This window comes from Pangasianodon hypophthalmus, chromosome 29 (genome assembly GCF_027358585.1).
Source record: "Pangasianodon hypophthalmus isolate fPanHyp1 chromosome 29, fPanHyp1.pri, whole genome shotgun sequence".
NCBI lineage: Eukaryota > Metazoa > Chordata > Actinopteri > Siluriformes > Pangasiidae > Pangasianodon > Pangasianodon hypophthalmus.
The window spans coordinates 441,158-447,438 of NC_069738.1; positions in this window are offsets into that span (position 1 = coordinate 441,158).

Consider the following 6,281-nt stretch of genomic DNA (forward strand, 5'->3'; position numbering starts at 1 on the left):
AGTATACATTAAAAAAAATTAGATCTGAATGTAAAATGTCCTGAACTCATCTCACAGACCCACCCAAGTTACCTTATTTGAGTAGGACACAGGAAAACAAGACTTAAAATTAATTGAGAATGGTTAAACTGAAATATATTCTGGTAGCACAAGCTGAACACAAACAACACACAATTATTCACTTAGTTAACACTAAGTAGCAAAGTTGATGACACACCCATCAGAATCTCAGGTAATATAAAAAGGGCCACAGGTGATTATTTGCTTTGGAAAATGGACCCTAACGGTGAAAGAGCAGAAAGAGGTGGGAGACAGAGAGGAAGTGGAAGTGGAAGAGGAAGAGGAAGGGGAAGGGGAAGGGGCCAAAGAACATTTGTTCCTGACGAAATACGGGCAACAATAGTTGACCATGTTCTTGTGCATGGGATGACCATGAGGGAAGCTGGCCAACGAGTTCAGCCGAATGTGAGCAGATTCACAGTCGCGTCTATCATTCGAACCTTTAGAGAAGAAAACAGGTACCTGATATTTGCCAAAGACACTGCTCAGTAATCTACAGGGTTTTTATACTATTTAGATATACAGTTAAAGTTTAGATGAGAGAACATCATTGTTCTTCTGTGTACAGTACTGTATCACATGCTGTACATCCTTAAACTCATAACTGTCAAATTGATTTGTTGCTCAGTATTAGTTGTTCTTATATGTACTGTATTTTTGCAGAACTGAGAGGCGACTGCCTGGGGGAGGCAGACAACGTCTTCTGACAGAGGACCAAGAAACTGCAATTGTAAATATGGTCATTGCTAATAATGCAATTAGACTGCGTGAAATTCAGAGAAGAATTATTGAAGATCAACATGCCTTCTCAGAAATTGATCTTATAAGTATTTCTACAATTGACCGGATCCTGCATCGTAACAGACTTCGAATGAAACGGGTATATAGGGTGTATATAGGGTGCCTCTTACAGGGTGTATATAGGGTGCCTCTTACAGGTAATGTGATTCTTATTGCTTACTGTACACATGTACTCAAAACATCTTTTCGCAGAACATGTTCGAGTTTGATGGCAGAGACACCCTGCATGAATATATATTTATTGATGAGGCTGGGTTTAATCTAACTAAAAGGAGGAGAAGGGGGCGGAACATTATTGGACGGCGTGCCATTGTGGAGGTCCCTGGCCAGTGTGGGGGCAATGTGACACTGTGCACTGCCATCAGTCACCATGGGGTTCTCCACCATCATGCTACCTTGGGCCCTTACAACACACAACATCTCTTGGATTTCCTTAACCATCTCTATGGTTCCGTTATCCAGCATGAAGCAAGAGAGCCAGGACGGGCTGAGCAGCCTCAGTATGTTGTAATTTGGGATAATGTAAGTTTCCATCATGCTGTTCTGGTCCGCAATTGGTTCAATGACCATCCCAGATTTTCTAACATGTTTCTACCAGCATACTCCCCATTCCTCAATCCCATAGAGGAGGTTTTTTCTGCATGGCGGTGGAAAGTTTATGATCGAAACCCTTACGAATGGGAAAACCTTTTGCAAGCAATGGAAGAGGCCTGTGGTGACATTGCTATAGAGTCGATCCAAGGCTGGATAAGACACAGCAGAGCATATTTTCCCCGCTGCCTTGCAAGAGAAAACATTTACTGTGATGTAGATGAAGGTATGTGGCCTGATCCTGCCCAGGGACGTGATGCTGAGGGTGCCAAGGATGCTGATCAGTAACTGCTCGTTTTTTTTTTTGTTTGTTTGTTTTGTTTGTTTTTTTTTTCTTTTTAAAAAAACAGTCTTTTGTTGCATACTGAGTTCATACTCAGTTCTTTACACTTTTTTTTGGGGGGGGGGGTATATAATTATATTCCTGTAATAAAAAAATTCTAAATGCTTCTCCTTGTATTTTATTGTACCTTCACCCTTCCACTGATCCCTGATTACCGGTAAGAGGTTTTAGTAACAGTGTTTTGAATTGATCTCACTGGTGTTTTCTAGGCAGTGGAGTAGTCTGTGGATTTGTTAGGTTTGTGCATCATCTGAGGCCAAAGTTGGATTTTGACTGAAGAGAATATGTTTTTGACTAGAATATTTGGTTTTGACCTAGAAGTTTGAGGTTTGTGCAAGTTGGTGTATAGTTTTGAGATTGTGTTTATAGTTGCGAGAACATGGTGAATTGTTTCATGAATTGTGTGTTAGCAATCGAGAAAAACTGTAAACAGTTTGTAATATTTATAATTCCAAACCTGCTCTCCTAATTTGAAGTGAATTCAATTCCTTTCCTATGGAGGCATTTGATAGCCACCTCAATACTGACATCTGCTGGACAATAAACCACTCAAGTGTCTCCTGTGTGTCATAAAGGGTCTTTGCACCTCTTTAAAAACAAAAAAGTGTTTTGTTTCACTGAATTCCAAACACATATCCATCTTACCAGCAAAATATTTGTTCTTTGATAAATAGGCAATTCTCATGCTCATGTTTATATTAGTCTATATAAGCTATTAGCTTCATCATTTGCTAGTTCATTACTTTTTGCAGATGAAAATATGTAAGAAGAGGAAATACTGAAGTCTATTTTTGAATTGTTTTTGAATGACAGCAAGTCAATAGAAAAATAAGGGTCTCATTATCAACACACCATTTATTCATCTTTGGCCAAATAACTACTGCATGTTTTTAATATGCATCTATTGACGGAAAAACAGTAAGATGTATAGAAATGCATTATGTCTGCCTTAAATAAAGACAAAATGGAATAGTATTGAAAGGGAATTGTGCACTGATATTGGGTAGAGCCAATTGTACACGTCTCGAATTTGAGACCCATATACTTAAAATGTAGAGAGTGCAGGATTCCACAGTTGTCTATTACATAATCTGTGCCATCTTGGACTTACCAATACAGCGTCCAGAATAGTAAACAATAGCCTATGTCAGTATATGTAGAATAGACAGATACACAGCCAGTAAAACTGTATACGTAGTGTGCTTCTACCACTAGGCGGTGGAGGTGTTTGGGTTGCCCGTCCACAGTCTGTCTGAGATTCTAATTAGTGTGTCATCTAAAGAACGAGTGGTTGAATGTTTGTAGGATTTATATGGAATTAAGATAGATAAGATTTAAAAAAAAACCCTTATTGTCATTATACTTATTATAAATTTGGTCTGACACAAGCAGCAACATATCAAAACAAAATTTACATTATGTACATGGCACGTATTTCCCCCTCACATCCAGCTGGGCCACGGCGCTTACTTCTGCCTTGTTATGTTTGTTTACGTTGCCATGTGTGGTTTTTTGGTTTATGTCTTATCTCTTCATCTTGTCATTGATTGTCTCCCTAATGTGTCATGATCACTCACGCCTGGGTTCAGAGTTTAGTCGCCTGACTTTGCCAATCCATTTGCTTCATGTTTCATTATACTCCAAGTTACTGACCCAGTTCCATTTCCTTGTTTGTGTATTTTGAATATCCCCTTAACATTGTTGTTCACTGATCGCCTGACCTCTGCCTGTTTCCTGTTCCTGAGGTTGATTCACGTTTTGGATTTGTCTGCCTGCCATTTAAATAAAACGTCTTTTACTGCATCTCAACTCATCATTACATGACAGTACACAGGAATGAGCAGCAAATGAATAAATAACAATACATACAGTCATGGAAAAAAGAATACTTTGACTTCACCGGATGCAGCAGGAAGGGGAGAGAGGAGCTACTGGCTGGCATTTGATTTGGTGCACTTCCCACAGTGGACTCGCCAGGGCACCCAAGCGCGATTTGATGGCATTGACTGCCTTCCTGAAGTATTCCTGCTCCAGTGCCAGTTTTATTTTGAGAGCCTGTTGGACCCCAAGCCTGAGGAGAGGCAGTGGTTTGGGTTCTTGTTATCCTGGCTACAGGCCCAGCCCAATTCAATTCAATTTTATTTGTATAGCACTTTTAACAGTGGACATACACCAAGCTTTACACAAATAAATGGATTCAAAATATATTGTAAATATGTGAATTTATCCCTAATGAACAAGCCAGAGACGATGATGGCAAGGAAGAAACCTTGAAAGGAACCAGGCTCAAAAGGGAACCCATCCTCATCTGGGTGAAACCGGATAGTTTGATTATAAATCATGTCCTTCTATAACAGTGTACAACATGGACAAATCATGCAGTTTTGCAACCAGTAAATTCATTACAGTTTTCGCACGAAGTCCGGTTTGTTAAACCTGTCCACTGTCCATTGATGGAGTTCTGAGTACAAAGCTGCTCGAGCAACCGCAGCCTTAAAGCCACCACAACAATCGCAGTCCCAAGCCATCAAAGTACAACTCCCCAAATGAGATCCCCAAACCTTCTCCACAGCCCCCAGGTGGCACCATCCCCAGCAATCCCACTGATCTTCAGGCTGTCCATGTGGGGCCGCCCCCAGCAGCAGCGAGCGAACTCAACCGATGAGAACTCCAAACAGAAGTAGGGCATCAGGTCCGGAGAGCAGAAGGGGTCAGGATCACTGGCATCTCAGAAGTAGCATGTGTAGCTCAACAGAGGAAGAGAGAGAGAGATGGAGAGAGAGGGAGAGAATGTTAGGTGAGCTTTTGTCCTCTAATGGCTAAGGACAATGTACTTTGCATGCAGAGTGCAAGCAGGGACTGCAGCAAGACTAGCTATGACAGCATAACTAAAAGGGAGAGCCAGAAGCTAACACAGACATGAGGGCACCCTGGGACATAAAGCAGCAGCCACTCCACCGTCGACAAACCTGAGTGAACGTGTGAGAGTGGGGGGGCGACAGCATCCAAACATCCCAGTTCACCACAACTATCTATGCCTGTGAACCCTCCAGACCTGCCCCTGTACCTAAGAAAACTATTCACAAAAGGCTTGACTAAACAAATATGTTTTCAGCCGAGACTTAAACACTGAGATTGTGTCTGAGCCCCGAACACTAAGTGGAAGGCTGTTCCATAACTGTGGGGCTTTGTAAGAGAAAGCTCTACCCCCAGCCGTAGCACGCACTATTCGAGGTACCAACAAATAGCCTGCACCTGTTGATCTGAGTAGGCGTGGCGGATCATAAAAGACCAAAAGTTCGCTCAGGTACTGTGGCGCGAGACCATTTAGTGCTTTATAGGTCAATAATAGTATTTTATAATCAATATGAAATTTGATTGGGAGCCAATGCAGTGTGGATAAGATAGGGGTGATGTGGTCATATCTTCTGGTTCTAGTAAGGATTCTTGCTGCTGCATTCTGGACTAACTGGAGCTTGTTTATGCTCCTACTGGAACATCCAGACAGTAAGGCATTACAATAATCCAACCTAGAGGTAACAAAAGCATGAACTAATTTTTCTGCATCATGTAGTGTTTTAGCAATATTTCTGAGATGAAAGAAAGCGATCCTAGTAATATTATCTACATGAGCTTCAAAAGAAAGACTAGAGTCAATAATCACACCAAGGTCTTTTACTGCTGCACATGGTGAAACAGAAAGGCCATCCAGAGTTATTATGTAATCAGAAAGCTTTCTTCTAGCTGCATGTGGTCCTAGTACAAGTACTTCTGTCTTGTCAGAATTAAGTAAGAGAAAGTTAATAAGCATCCAGTTTTTAATGTCTTTTACACATTCCTCAACTTTATTAAGCTGGAGTCTATCATCTGGCTTTGCTGAAACATCATCAGCGTAACAGTGGAAGCTAATACCATGCTTACGGATAATTTTGCCCAGAGGTAGCATATATAAAGAAAAGAGCAGTAAGCCTAAAACAGAGCCTTGCAGGACACCAAACTTTACCTTAGTATGAGAAGAGAAGTCACCATTTACATTTACAAACTGATTACGATCAGTCAAATAAGACCTGAGCCAGGAAAGGGCTGTTCCCTTAAGGCTTCTACATTTTCTAATCTATCGAGGAGAATAGCATGATCAATGGTATCAAAAGCTGCACTGAGGTCAAGCAGCACAAGCAAGGAGACACAACCCTGATCAGAGGCCAGCAGTAGGTCATTTACCACTTTAACCAGCGCTGTCTCTGTGCTATGATGAGGCCTAAATCCTGACTGATACATTTCATGAATGTTATTCCTATGTAAGTATGAGCATAGCTGCTGTGCTACAACCTTTTCTAGGACCTTGGAGATAAAGGGGAGGTTTGATATTGGTCTATAGTTAGACAGCTGACAGGGGTCAAGGTCAGGTTTTTTAATCAGGGGCTTAAACTGCTAATTTAAAAGATTTAGGTACATAGCTAATGCTAAGGGAAGAATTGATTATCTT